Genomic DNA, 14,066 nt, shown 5'->3' with positions numbered 1-14,066 from the left:
AGTGAGGGTTGGGCCCATTTTAATATCTTGTCTCTGGGCCCAATACAACCTTGCTACGCCCCTGGCAGAGCTCAATGGAGCCACAGAAACTGGCAGAACTTTGAACAAGGCACAGTCGGCAGTCACCATGAAGTGATGGGAAGCAACCACTAGAGGGCACTATTTCAGTCATGGTCTATAACAGGCCTGCTCAACTTAGGCCCCCCAGCTGTTTTTGGACTACAACTCCCATAAGCCCCAGCCACAGGGGCCAATAGCCAGGGATTATGGGAGTTGTAGGCCAACATCTGCAGGAGGGCCGAAGTTGAGCAGGCCTGGTCTATAACCTCCATCTCCTTAAAGAGGAGGAGTGAGCTGTAATTGTTGCTTTTTGTTTCAAGTGCAAAAACATCAAAAGCCAGAATTGACCCTGTACAAGCCTCTGCTAACAGTAAAGGTGTGCAGAGAGGATATTCCCTGGACCAAAACCAACATGATGAAGTTCATCAGAGACATATATAATTCTTGCATCAAATCAAATGCACAAGTAAAGGGTGGGGGAAACCTGTTTTGACAGCAATACATGCGAAAGGGACCTAGATATCTTAGTTGTCAACATGTTGAACATGAGCCAGCAGTGTGATGCAGCTGGCTGTGGGTGGGGGGGAGCTAATGCAATCCTAGACTGTATTAATAGATGCACAGTGTCTACATAAGAAGTAGTTGTTCCACTCGATTCTGCTGGTCAGACCTTACTTGGAACAGTGACATCCAGACCAACAAAGCACGAGTGCCTATGTGAGAAGTGTTGCTGCTGCTACTGCTGAGTTCCAGACTAAAACAGCACTGGCAGTTGTGTGGGGGTGGAGAATTTCAATGATCTTCTTTCCCCCATAAGTGCTCTGTGCCACCTGAAAATATATAGTTTAAGGCTGCACATCCCCCAGGGACATATTTTTGGGAGGCATATTCTGGAGGAAAGGAAGGTAATCAAAATTCCCACCCCCATCCAAGTGAGTGCTGGTACTGTGTTTGTCAAACCCATCAGCAGCACTGGTGCTCCTCACATGTCACCCACACTTCATTGGTCTGAATGTCAGCCATTGTGCCCAGTTCTGGGCATTGCATTTAAGAGCATTGATATTTGTTTGTTTGTTTGTTTGTTTAACATATTTTTATACCACCCAAAACTTACATCTCTGAGCAGTTTACAACAAAATAAAAACAGAAAATAAAACATTAGTTAAAACAAAAAGTTTAAAACATTGCAACAATTTAAAAGTGCTTAAAATTAACTGGAACATCTTCAGATGAGGCAATAAATATGGTGAGGGATATAGAAACCAAGCCCTACAAGGAATGCTGAAGGAGAAGAGAAGACCAAGGGGAAATAGGATAGTTGTCTTCAAATATCTGAGGGCTGTCACAGGTAAGAATAAGTTATTTTATTCTCTGTTGCTCCTAAGGATGTTGTGGTGGTGCTTAAGAATGAGAATGAGACTGCAGCTGCTACCAATAACTTCAAACGGAAGTATTATCACCTAAGTACTTCTGTGATTGTGAGAGATATCATTCGGTTAGGGGAGGGTGACCAGCTTGGGTGACCAGCTCAAGAGAGCACAGCCTTACTACAGCAAGTTCAGAAGAAGATTAGAAAACATCTGGACTCAGTGTGCAAGATGATCTACTTTGTCTTTTGGATTTCTTTGTGTATAGGTAGGAAAATTATTGCAAAACATTGATTCTTCAGAATGTATTTTATTAGCTGTGGTTTCATGGTACATATTTCATAGAATTATAGAGTTAAGACTTTGGAAGGGTTGGGGGTCATCTAGTCCAGTCTAGGAATCTGCTACAGCATCCCTGACAGATGGTTGCCAAGCTTCAGATTTGTTGAACCAAATTATGAAAGGTTATGGATATTCATTCATTCATTCTATTACCATCCTTGCCAAATGAGCAAAGAGGTGCCTTTTTAAAGTGGTGATTCTCTTTATTGAGCAGGGGGAGGGCATCTGGCCCTAACCATCAGCTGTTGCTGGTGTCTATCTTATGTTTCTTTTTTAGATTGTGAGCCCTTTGGGGACTGTGAGCTTGTGCATAATAAAGACCAAAGATAATAGTTCTTAATACATTGGTTTATTGTTTCTATACGTGTGTGTATGTGTATCCCTTTTTTAAAGTGTATTTTTCCTTTTACTTAGAGCTGCATATAATTTAAGTAGTATATGTAGTTTGTATTGTTGCTGGTCTTTGACCATAATAAAGTTATTCATTCACTTAGTTATCCATCCATTCCTAATATCCAAATATCACGTTTAAGATCATTTTGATTCCAATTTTTTTCCAACATGGCCCAAGAGCTGTATCTAAATCCAGCTTCTACTTTTCCATGCAATTATTTTATTTATTTTATTTAACATATTTTAATGCAATATTTTTTATTTAAATATTAACAAAATAATAGTTTTATTTTATTTTATGGCAATTATACAGAGAATAGATATTGAGGCTGTTCTCATGAGCAGCCAAGCATAGGACCCCATAAGAACTGCCAGGAACCATTTGGATTCCAGCAGTGCCGTGGCACCAAACCCTGAGCTGAAGCCCAGCTCTTAGCGAAGGTTAAGGGTGCAAATGAACTGGGATTGTGTATCAGCGTGGGTTACTTGCAGCTTGTTCTGACACAGAAGCGGGCACCAGAGTGCCTGCCCAGTAGGCCGTGTGAATGGCCCATTAAGTCTTTGGAATAGAAAAATATAATTTATGGTAAATGTTTGAAGTCTATTGGTTTTCTACCCAACATCTCAGAAGTTTTCAAATTCAGTGTTAAATTTCAAACCTGAAAATATTTGAATCATGGTTTTTCCCCTCCTATTAACTTTTATCTAACATGTCCTAATATTGCCATTTATTAAATCTGTGTACACCGTTCATCGTCGATAAGAAGTTGTTTTTTGTGTGTGTTCATGCCTGAAGTGAAAAAAAGGTTGTTCTAGAAAAATACTAGCAGGTGAATTATCGGGTGCCAAATGTTTATTCCATTTATCCTAAACATATAATATGGTTAATAAACAGGCATTTGAAATGGAAGGCCTCACATTTCTTTTTTGGAAATAGAAAGTAATTATTTCAGGTACTGTGACTCTACAGTTAACCCTAAGGCATTTTTATCTCCATTAATCAGTCTGATCATTTGCCTTAATTGGCATGCTTCTTAGTATAGTTCTAGATCAGATGAGCTTAAGCTACCATTTGTCTGGAAATTTCTCATTGCTCTCGCAACCAATTTGTTTCTTTTATTTCCTCCTATGACATTATTGTTTACCTTCTGCCAAGTTTTTAGTAATACAGGGGATATTTTTAATGAAACTGTTTGGAACAGGAATAAAAAACTTTGTAATTCTAACATGTTTATAGTCTAAATTTTCATTGACTAGTTTAATTTTGATCAATGCAATAAATCTCTTTTAACTTTTAAAGAGATCTTGTTGTAATTAATGCTAATTATTTCCCTTGTTGGCAACCACACTAATAATCTCATGAAGATTTTTGCTTGCTTAAATCTAAAAAATACATTATTTGTAATACATTATTTCAAATCATCATGTATGTTAATACATGAAAATTCTGACTTTCAATAATTTATCTTGAAAACTGAGGCCTGTGGATGAGGGAATAATAATAACCAAAATATTATACAGAACTTCCATATTCACAGACTCCATATCCACAGTTACATGTATCCATGGTTGGGGAATTGTCACCCAGCCTCGGAATATGTGGAAAAAATAGGTTACTTAGAGGTTAATTTTTGTGTATATGCTGGTCGGGGGTGGCCAGAAATGACCTAGGAGGTCATTTCTGGCTGCCATTTTGAAATTGGAGACCTCAAAATGGCTCCTTTTGAAGAAGAAAAAATGCAACAACAATTTTCAGCTGATTATTTTGCTATTGGGGGGCATTGCTCTGCTGCTGGGGACCCATGGATCATGGTAGGGCACTTCCTCCACAGTTTTAGGGGCATTTCCCCCCTTTTAAGGGTATTTTCCTGACCTCCGGGAATCTAACCCCCGCAATCCCATTTCCCTAATGCAGGGCTAGAGTGAATCAGCATGTGTGTGGCCCCCTTAACATTTCAATCTAATATGCATAATATGTAAAACATAGATGCAAATATACACAAATTAACACAGTTGCATTCCAAACTTGAATTCCAAAATTGAATCCTCTTGCAATAAACATCTCATTTGAAAGAAGACACTTGGATTCCCAACACTTTACTCAAACTTGGATGGTAGCCACTGTGTAGGTTATAGTTAAACAATCCATTATATATGTTGGATAATTTGTGGGAAATGCAGTAATACTTCCTAATGACCTACATATAACTTTGGGGGGAAAACCCCCCACAAGTTAAGTATCATCCCCCCTACACACACACACACACACTCACACCATGACACACACAGTATTTTTAACACATGGGTTCTTGAGGGCACAAACAGCAACTGAACTCACAAGAATGTAATAATGTAAAACAAGTATGTTTATGGAAATATGCATTAGCAGAAACATTTCAACACGCAACGTAACATATTCCCATCTCATGTATTTCTTTACCCACTCCCCGCTCTGTTTCTAAAGGATCCAATATTTAAGCAAATAAAGTTGCAAGAATTTAAAAAACAAGGCAATCTTAAACAGCAAAACCTGGAAAGGGCAACTGAAAGATAAAGTCTAGATAACTGGAGTTGTTCACATTTATCTCTTTTTCTCATCTCTGCCCGGCTAAGCTACACATAACATGCTGCTGTTGCCTGTAACTTTGCCACAATGTCCCCCCATCCCCCAATGAAATAAGGCATAGGAGACTGCAATCTTGAGTGAAAGACTAGCAGGTAGAGAGGAGATGCTTCACTCTTTCCTAGAGGGCATTTTCCTGTTGTTATTTTGAGTATAATAAACACAATAATATTTTGAGTGAAAATAAACACAATAACAGAGGATTATAAAGAGGCAAAAACTTCTCAGGGATGGGCTGGGAAGCTGCATTTAATCCTTTTCACCCCCACAGCAAAGTACACTAACCCTCCACTTAGATCCCATGGAGGCTGAGAAGAGTTTGCACAAGGAGACCCGTTAGGAGCTGCTTTGCGGCAGGACTGCAAGAGAGGTTGGGGTTCGGATTGAGGCCCGGAACCATTTCTACTAGCCCACCTTCTTTTAAGGTGGTTTCCAAAGATGATCACCACCTCTTCCTTCGCAGGACAACAGCCTTTAGCACTGGAAAGAGGTCTGAGGGATTGCAAGACGATCAGATAATATTTAACCATTTTCCAGTGGGGCTGTAGGAAAGATGCGGTTTGTGTGTGTGTAATTGCGACCTTAAAAAAAAACAAAACCCTCAGGCTTCCTAAACAGATTAACTTGCCACCCCAATCCCCCTTTACCTCTTCTCCGCATAAGGCCAGGGAGGAGATTTGAAGTTTAAATCACTCCGCCCCCCCAATCTCTCTCCCTTGCCAAGCCATGTGCTGCCTGGAACTGGGAGATCATCGGGCTGGCGGCGGGGCCCTGCTGCAGCAGGCAACAGCTCTCTCCTTCCTCAGCCACTGGTGGCGACACGGCCACATCCCTGTCGAACCCCCCCCCCCCCCGCCAGCACTGTACTCTAGGAGATGGCCACCTACCCGTTAGGGATGTGTACGAACCTGTCCAGAGGCCATCGTAGAGGGCTCTGAACCTGTTCAAATGTTGCGCCGGCTCAAAGGTTCGACACCGGGGGGGTGGATCTTTAAGGGCGGGGAGGGTGCACTCCCCCCCCACTGCACTTCCCCCGCCTGGGCTTGGTTTCTGCCAAAGTTTTTGGGGCAGCAGCGTACCTTCCTGCCACCCCTGCCCCCGTTCCTGGTCAGAAGAGGCCGGAAGTACCATCTGCACATGCGCCTGGCACGCATACATACACGCACATCACGCCTGGCATGCGCACATCGCACACGCGCAGACGGTACAGGGGCAGCAGGAAGGTATGCCGCCGACCCAAAAACTTTGCCAGAAACCAAGTGCCGGCGGGGGAAGTACAGTGGTGGTGGGGAGGACTGCACCCTCCCCCGCCCTTAAAGAGCCACCCCCCGGCATCGAACTGCACCTCCATGGTTCCATGCATACCACTACTACATGTGGCAGCAGCAGCACTTGAAGCCAGGCTCCCCTGCTCCCACTCTTGAAAACTACATCGCTCTGCAGCACTCCTTGGAAGTGATCCTCATTGCTGCCACACTGCTGAGCAACTGGACAGAATGGAGGCAGGCCAGTGCTGTAACTGGCCTGCCCCCTTCCTTGACTGGCCAATCCTGGCCATGTGTAAGGGAGGCAAGATGGTGGCGCTATACCTGCCTCAGTGCTAGCCAGCCCTCTTCCCTGATTGGCTGATCCCAGCCACATGTGGAGGGAGGCAAGATGGCAGCGCTGTGTCTGCATCAGTGCTGGTGATGGGGAGAGCAGGGCAGGTACACAAGTGTGAGCCAAGTGGGTGATGCTGCTGGGTAAAGAGGCAGGCTTGCCACTCGCTAGGCCAGTGTGCCACCGCCACAGGGCCCATCTAGGCCCGGGCAGGGCCCGGTGTGATCACACCAGTGATCAAGGATGAGCCTGCACCAGCAGTTTTCATATCTGTGGTAGCAGCGGAGAATGGAACCCCTGTGTAGCAGATTAAAGCCTTTGTCTCAGAGCTAGCTCATGTGAGGGATAGAAAATGCTGCATCATCCCTGCTGAACTGTCTGAGTGTCTCATAAAACTAATCTATATTTCCAGTAGAATTAAAATGCTGCTGCCACCTCCCCCTTTGTCTACAGAAACTCTCTGGCTTAGGGTGGGATAACCCAGATAAAACTCTTTTAATTTTGCTATTGGACAATTACAAAAATCTTCCACATGTACACCTACATGTGGTGAGAAAATGGTTAGCTGTTGAGCTTCTGAGGACATGTTTGCACCAGAGAAATCCCCCTTCTTCTGGTGAGTTGAAAACCCACTCAGAGAGACTTGTAAAAAGTTTTAAAAAAAAACAGAAAAAGAAAACTTTTATTCAAAAGACTACAAAAATAGGTTGTCTCAAGCTTCAGTAATAGGTTGCATTTAAGAATACTTAAACGGTCACAGAGTCTTTTTCAGTTACTACAAACTGGTTCTGTCTGAGGCTGTCTCAGGTTGTAGAAACAATTAAAAATACTTAGTAAGTTACAAAAATAGGTTGTCTTTATGCATGCTTAAATGTTTACAAAGGCTTTTGCAATGTCATAGGTGGGTTGAGTGCAGGCTAGTGTATCTTATTTTAATTACGTTGCAGGTAAACAATAATAGAACAGTATCAGGAATATGCAAAGCATGCACACAAAGAAATATAGGTTTCTAATGCAAAATCTGACTAACAAACTGTTCCCTATGCTGAATCCCCTTTTCCTTGAAAACTCACCCAACACCTGATGAGAATCAAGCTTTCTGCAATCCTGTCTCTCAAGGCTCTGCAGTTATTCCATGTGAGAAACCTCCATGCTAGCTTTGAATGCTAGGGAGCAAAAACTCCATGCCCCTCACTAAGCCTTTCCGCACGCACTTCTCTCTAATGAAGACCACACTTCTTGTTTTTAGAATTCCTAGCAACCACCCTCTAGGTTCCACCCACCCGGTGAACTGATTGGCTGCCCTGGAGTTCACCCGCCTGTCAGTTGAGACAAGGGTTCACTCCCTGTTAACTCTTTAGAGGGAGAGGAGGCTGATCACTACACCCCATGAATATGGAGGTTCTCCTGTACTGTCCAGATCATCTTTTAGGTTTGTGATGAAAAGCATCACATAATCTGAAAATAAACTGATCACATGTCTAAGATTTCCTATCATCTGACCTAGATCTGTTGCCTAGTGGGTCCATTGTTAAAACAAAAAGGATGGAAGGTAAAGGACACCCTTGCTGTATTCTTTTTGAGATTTTAAAATCAAATGAGCAGCAGTTATTTACACTTTCATATGAACTTTTGAATTTGGGTATAATGATTTAACCCTCAGGAATCTCTCCCCAAAGTTTATTTTATTTTACTTAACAATTCAAATTGCTAACTGATTTCTGACACATCAAATGTTTTTTCAGCATCTAACGATAACATTAATTTAAAAATAAATTCAGTGATCTATAACACTAATTGTTCTTCTAACAGATTCAGCTTTTTCTTTCTTCCAAGTAGTTTCCTAAACACTTAGTTTTTATTACCGTAGCTTTTATGCTTTTCTTCTAAAATCCTAATATTTTCTAGTAATTCTTCCCTTTCAAAGTCCTTTTGGTTTTTTTTAATAACTTGAAGCACTGATGCACTTTCACCTGATGAATGCTTTAAATGCATCCAACCTTGCCTGTTAGGTATCCCGCAAGAATAATTTAGATGTATTCTGTTTGGCTCTAATTCAGAAGCTGATAAAGTAAAATTGAATGTCTCAGATATAAATGTCTCTACTCCTCTTGACTTGGAAGTACCTAATGCCAAAGGCAATATATATTTAACAGCAGTGACTCTCATGTGCGCATCAGTGCCGCCATCTGTGCACTAGAGTATGGATTAGAGCAATACTTCTGCAAGTGAGCTCCATTGATCTTAAAGCTTCAACCACAAGTATATTTACAAGGGAGCCTCCAGTGTCAACATGGCGCTTGCTTGAACCTCAGGCCAACAGAGGAAATTTTGCTGCCCCACCCCCAGGCTGGAGCCAATGTAAACGTGCCCTGTCACTAGCCCCACCCCAGCCCCATCTCCCAAGCCTGGCACTGCTCTTTGCAGAGCACATTGCCATTGCATGACAGCGGGAGGCTATCCAGGCTTTACCACTCTGCCTTGATGGCTAGTGGCAGCAGGAGGTGTTGGAAGTGAAGGACTATGCACTGTCTCTTGTCTCAATGACATAGGAGGACAGACTAGTGAGTCAGAGGGCTAGAAGGTCAAGACATTGGTCATCCCACTGCTCTGACACTATCGCTTGATATGTAGATTGCTATTCTTAGGGACTTCCTTCCTTCCAGCTACTTCCTACTTCCTCTTTCCTCTTCCTCTCCTTTTTCTTCCTTCCTTCTTCCTTGCAACATGCAAGCTCCTCTCTCCCTGCACCATGTGTGCAGAGATGCAGAATTCATCTGCATCCAGCTAGATAGATAGATTAGAGATCCTATCTCTTCACTTTCCTATCTAGAATGGAGTTCTCTAATAAATGCTCCTTATATTGATTTGAAACTATGAACTGGCTCCAAGTTATTTTACTCTCAGCATACACGCATGCCTACCTAAATTCCGCTGTGTTGTGCCTCTGTGCACTCTGCTATAATGAAAAAGGGTTTCTCTTACCAGAGAGAATTCCCAACAGGAGGTTCTTCCTCTCTTGCTATTACTGGGTCTCTTTCCATTCAAGCATGGGAAGGAGACCCAGGGGAAGTGAGAGAGGAAGAGATCTCCTCCTGCTGCTGCTGCTGCTGCCACCACCGTCGCTGCCAATGCCTGCATTGGCTTAATGACAAAAACCTACACGGCTGCTCTGGGCTTCTTCCTGCTGGGAATTTGAGTTTCCCAGTGCAGATGGAAAAAATGATGGAGACAAGTTCTACCAATTGATTTGATTGGGGCAGGTATGGCAGCAATGGTAGACCTACTAGACCTCACATCTGGAGTATTGGTGGACCCAGCAGGAAGAATTCTGGAGTGGCTGTGCGGGCTCATCATTAAGCTAGCAGCATCAGTAGGAAGTCTTTCCTCCTTGCTTCCACTAGCTTTCCTTCCCGTATTTGGAGGGAAGGAGACCAAGTGCAAGCAAGGGAGGAGAGACCTCCTTCTGCCATTGCTGCTGGCTACAAAGGCAGCATGGGAAGTCTAGGTATCCTCCCAGCAAGGGCATGGCAGCATAGCAATGACACATTTTGTAAAGACCTTGCCTTGGGAGGTATGGATGGGATGGGATGGGATGGGATGGGATGGGATGGGATGGGATGAGATGGGGTTAGTGATGGAGCAGGGTTATATTGGCTTTGACTTGGCCTGGGGCTAACATCAACTACCCAGGGGGGAAGCGAGGGGTGGCAGGGGCATATTCTGCCACCCTCAAAAGTTCCCCCACAAGGCTCACCTGAAGCAATTGCCTCATGGAGGAACCACCACTGGGAGTCTCACTGAATTCCCTCCAATCATCCCTGCTTTGATATTGCCCTAAAAATTAATCTACAATCTAAACACAATCTAAATTGTGTTTCAATCTCAACCATCCTGAGAGATAAATACCTTAAATAAATAAACAAATGTTTGTTTGAATTACTTTTTATTAATTATAATGTTATTAATGAAGCCAGCGTGGTGTAGTGGTTAGAGTGCTGGACTAGGACCGGGGGGACCAGAGTTCAAATCCCCATTCATCCATGATACTAGCTGGGTGACTCTGGGCCAGTTACTTCTCTCTCAGCCTAGCCTACTTCACAGGGTTGTTGTGAAAGAGAAACTTAAGTATGTAGTACACTGCTCTGGGGTCCTTGGAGGAAGAGAGGGATATAAATATAAATATAAATATAATAATAGTAATAATAATATTATTTACAATTATTTTTATAGAACCAAAACCTAGGCTTTGCAGGTGGAAGAAAATGGGCAACTTTGAATAATCAGAGTAAGTGAAATCTAACGTACATAAATCTAGATTAGTCTGTAAACAGCAGTTGACATTGAAAGGAGTGTTTCACCTGAGAGCACTACAGTGCAGTTGTAGCAGAAAGTGACAGCTGATCCTTCTTTTTAGTATGATGCAACTGGCTAACACATAAGATTGTGGAAGTTTCTGACATGATGGTGTTTCTAACAGATAGCCATACAGCATTTCTTCAGATGGATAAAGAAAAGATTGCTGCAGAGGGGATGAGCACCACAGTGACCTGCCTCTATGATGTAAGAGTCTACAAGTTTTACAAAAAGTACTGGTGCCGGGGAAGTTCCCGAGCATCTTGTGAGGTTTTAGGAGACACACAGAAATTTTTTAAGTGGAACTATAGAAGCAGACTGTCACTCATCGACAATAGGAGAGGGGTCCTTTTGGTGACTATGCATCAACTGGTGGAAGATGATTCAGGAACATATTGGTGTGGAATAGACAGACCCCATGCTGATATAATGATTGCAATGAAACTGAAGGTAAATAAAGGTAAGAAATCAAATTTAATTCATTCATTCATTCATTATATTTGTACACTGCCCCAAACTTTCATCTCTGGGCAGTTTAGAGCCAGCGTGGTGTAGTGGTTAAAGTGCTGGACTAGGGAGGCCCGAGTTCAAATCCTCATTCAGCCATGATACTTGCTGGGTGACTCTGGGCCAGTCACTTCTCTCTCAGCCTAACCTACTTCACAGGGTTGTTGTGAGGAGAAACTTAAGTATGTAGTACACCGCTCTGGGCTCTTTGGAGGAAGAGCGGGATATAAATGTAACAACAACAACAACATAAAATAAGTTAGAACAGAAATGAAAACCTTAACATGATTTAAAACCTCAAGTCTAGTTAAAAGCTTGGGTGGGGGGGAAAATGTGTCTTAACTGCCTTTTAAAAAGTTTTCAGAGATGGGGAGGCTCTTATTACAGTAGGAAGTGCATTCCAGAGTCTCGGGGTGGCAAGAGAGAAGGCCTGTCTCTGTGTAGCCACCAGATGAGCTGGTGGCAACTGCAGATGAACCTCTCCAGATTATCTCAATGGGCGATGCACCTCATGGCGAAGAAGATGTTCTCTCAAATACCCAGGGCCTAAGCTGTTTAGGTTATAACCAGAAACTTGTATTTTGCCCAGAAACTTATTGGTAGCCAGTGTAGCCCTTTTACTATACGAGTAATATGGTCTCCTCGAGATGACTTGGAGACTAACCTGGCTGCCACATTCTGTACCAACTGCAGTTTCCAGACTTCATACAAAGGCAGCACCACATAGAGCATTGCAGTACTCAAGTCTGGAGGTTACTAGCATGTGTACTACTGTTTTGAGACCGTTTATCTCCTGAATGGACGCAGTTGGCATATCATACCCCATCTAGAACTGGCAGATCAAAATATCCGGACCCCGCACTATAAGCATCTCTGTCTTATCTGGATTCAGGCTCAGTTTGTTATCTCTCATCAAGCCCATCACTGCCTCCAGGCAGGCATTTAGGGAGGTTATGCCTTCTCCTGATGATGTTGACATGGAGAAATAGATTTGGGTGTCATAAACATACTGATAACACCCTGCACCAAATTTCCTGATAATTATATCATCTTTGCCTCTATCATCTTCAAGCAAATGATGATGGTGGCTGAGTTACATGTAGCTTGGGGGTGTGGCCTAGATGGTGACAAGCTGGTAGCACGATCCAAGAGTGCCTGCTTTAAAATTGGACTTCTCCCTACTGGGGCTGAAATCCCCAAGCAGAAATTACACAAACCTCAACCATGGCAAACCAAAGGAAGAAAGGAAGCAGAAATAGCCCAATTGACTACCAGTACCAACCAGCCAAGGGGAAGCAGGTGATAATAGACTTCTTCTTTTCCACCAAAGGACCAAATGGAGCCATGAGTACATCCTATGCTATCCCTACTAAGAACAGGTTTACAGCCCTTGGCACAAACATCCACCCCCACCCCCTAAGGAGTCTACTGCTAAGGAGACTGCGTTACATCAGGCATCTCTTTCACAATCCAGCTCTGGAAGTCTCCTGAGAAGAGATACATGAGCTCTAAGAGAGACAGGTGTCCTCCCACCCCCGCCATGAACTCCTTCCAGTATATCAGGGTAATGCCTGCTTATTAACTGCCCAAACTGTCATCCCAGTTTTGGAACATCTAAACACTATAACAACAAAGGTAGATAAGCTCAGGCATGCCTTTGGTGCATTCATAACATGAAGTAATCGAGGAGAGAAATGCCCAATTATAAAAGATCACCCCGCAATGTCCTTCCCCAGCTCCAGATGGGACCTCTGGCAAAACAGAAGACACATGAAGGGCCACCAAAAACAACCCACTCATTTAATTCATTGTGTGTACTTCAAACTTCCCAGGTGTTGCTATGAATTGCAATGAATCACATTAACGCTTGGAGACAGTCATCCTGCGGAATAATAATAAACTCTCTGAGTCTACTTTTAAACTCCCACCCCAGATTTATAGACCTGAATGCAAAAATCGAATAAATAAAATAAATAAATAAACAATCCAATTTCTTACCAGAGACAAAGAGAATTCTGCTCACCTTTAATCATGCCACCCTTCCACTGAAGCTCATTCAGATGGAGGGGACCTGCTCCACAATTACAATAGAAGAACCATCTGAGTATTTAAGGATTGCACAATACAGCCATTATTATCAGGGAAAGCTACGAACAAAACTGTTCCTTCAGAAAATGACCTTGTAGATAATGTCTCCAAGGAAACAAGCTCAAGCCTCAGTAAACTACAAAGGGCCCTGCTGAATTCCAGCAGTCACAGCAGACTAACCCTGTATGGCCTGGAGAGAGTGAAGATTATAGGTCTATAGACATAGGTCTAACTGAACTAAAAAAAACTACTCTCAGCTGTTCAAGCCCAAATTCAGTGATCAACAACCCTCTTCTCCTGCTCAGTCTCTGAACCTACGGAAAGCGATATGGACACCTACTTGCTTCAGGCCACTCCAGAAGGTCCCAACAGAGCAACTGCAGATGTCCTCACCAACCCAAGCACCAAGGCTGTAACCATACCCAGCCCCAAAGTCCATTGTATCCTCAATAAGAACAGACAACAATTATATGTACTCCATCAATTCATGACCAAGCCAGATTTAGCCCAGAGACTATAGCCAAGAGAACATAAGTGGAAGAGGACCCCAAATGATTCTCAAGTTGTCAAACTATGAAACTCCTGTCCTGGAATGTGGCAGGATGAGTTGCAAAGAAGAGCAATGGCCTTTTAAAAGGTTATTTGTCCAAATTTGATATCATATTGATGTAGGAGACCTGGATGATGGTGGATATAGAACTTGAGTGTTACATGTTCTATGGGTTGAAAGC

This window comes from Hemicordylus capensis, chromosome 4 (assembly GCF_027244095.1).
Source record: "Hemicordylus capensis ecotype Gifberg chromosome 4, rHemCap1.1.pri, whole genome shotgun sequence".
NCBI classification, from domain to species: Eukaryota; Metazoa; Chordata; class Lepidosauria; order Squamata; family Cordylidae; genus Hemicordylus; species Hemicordylus capensis.
The sequence above is the reverse complement of the archived record's forward strand: the minus strand, read 5'-3'. Positions refer to the sequence as shown.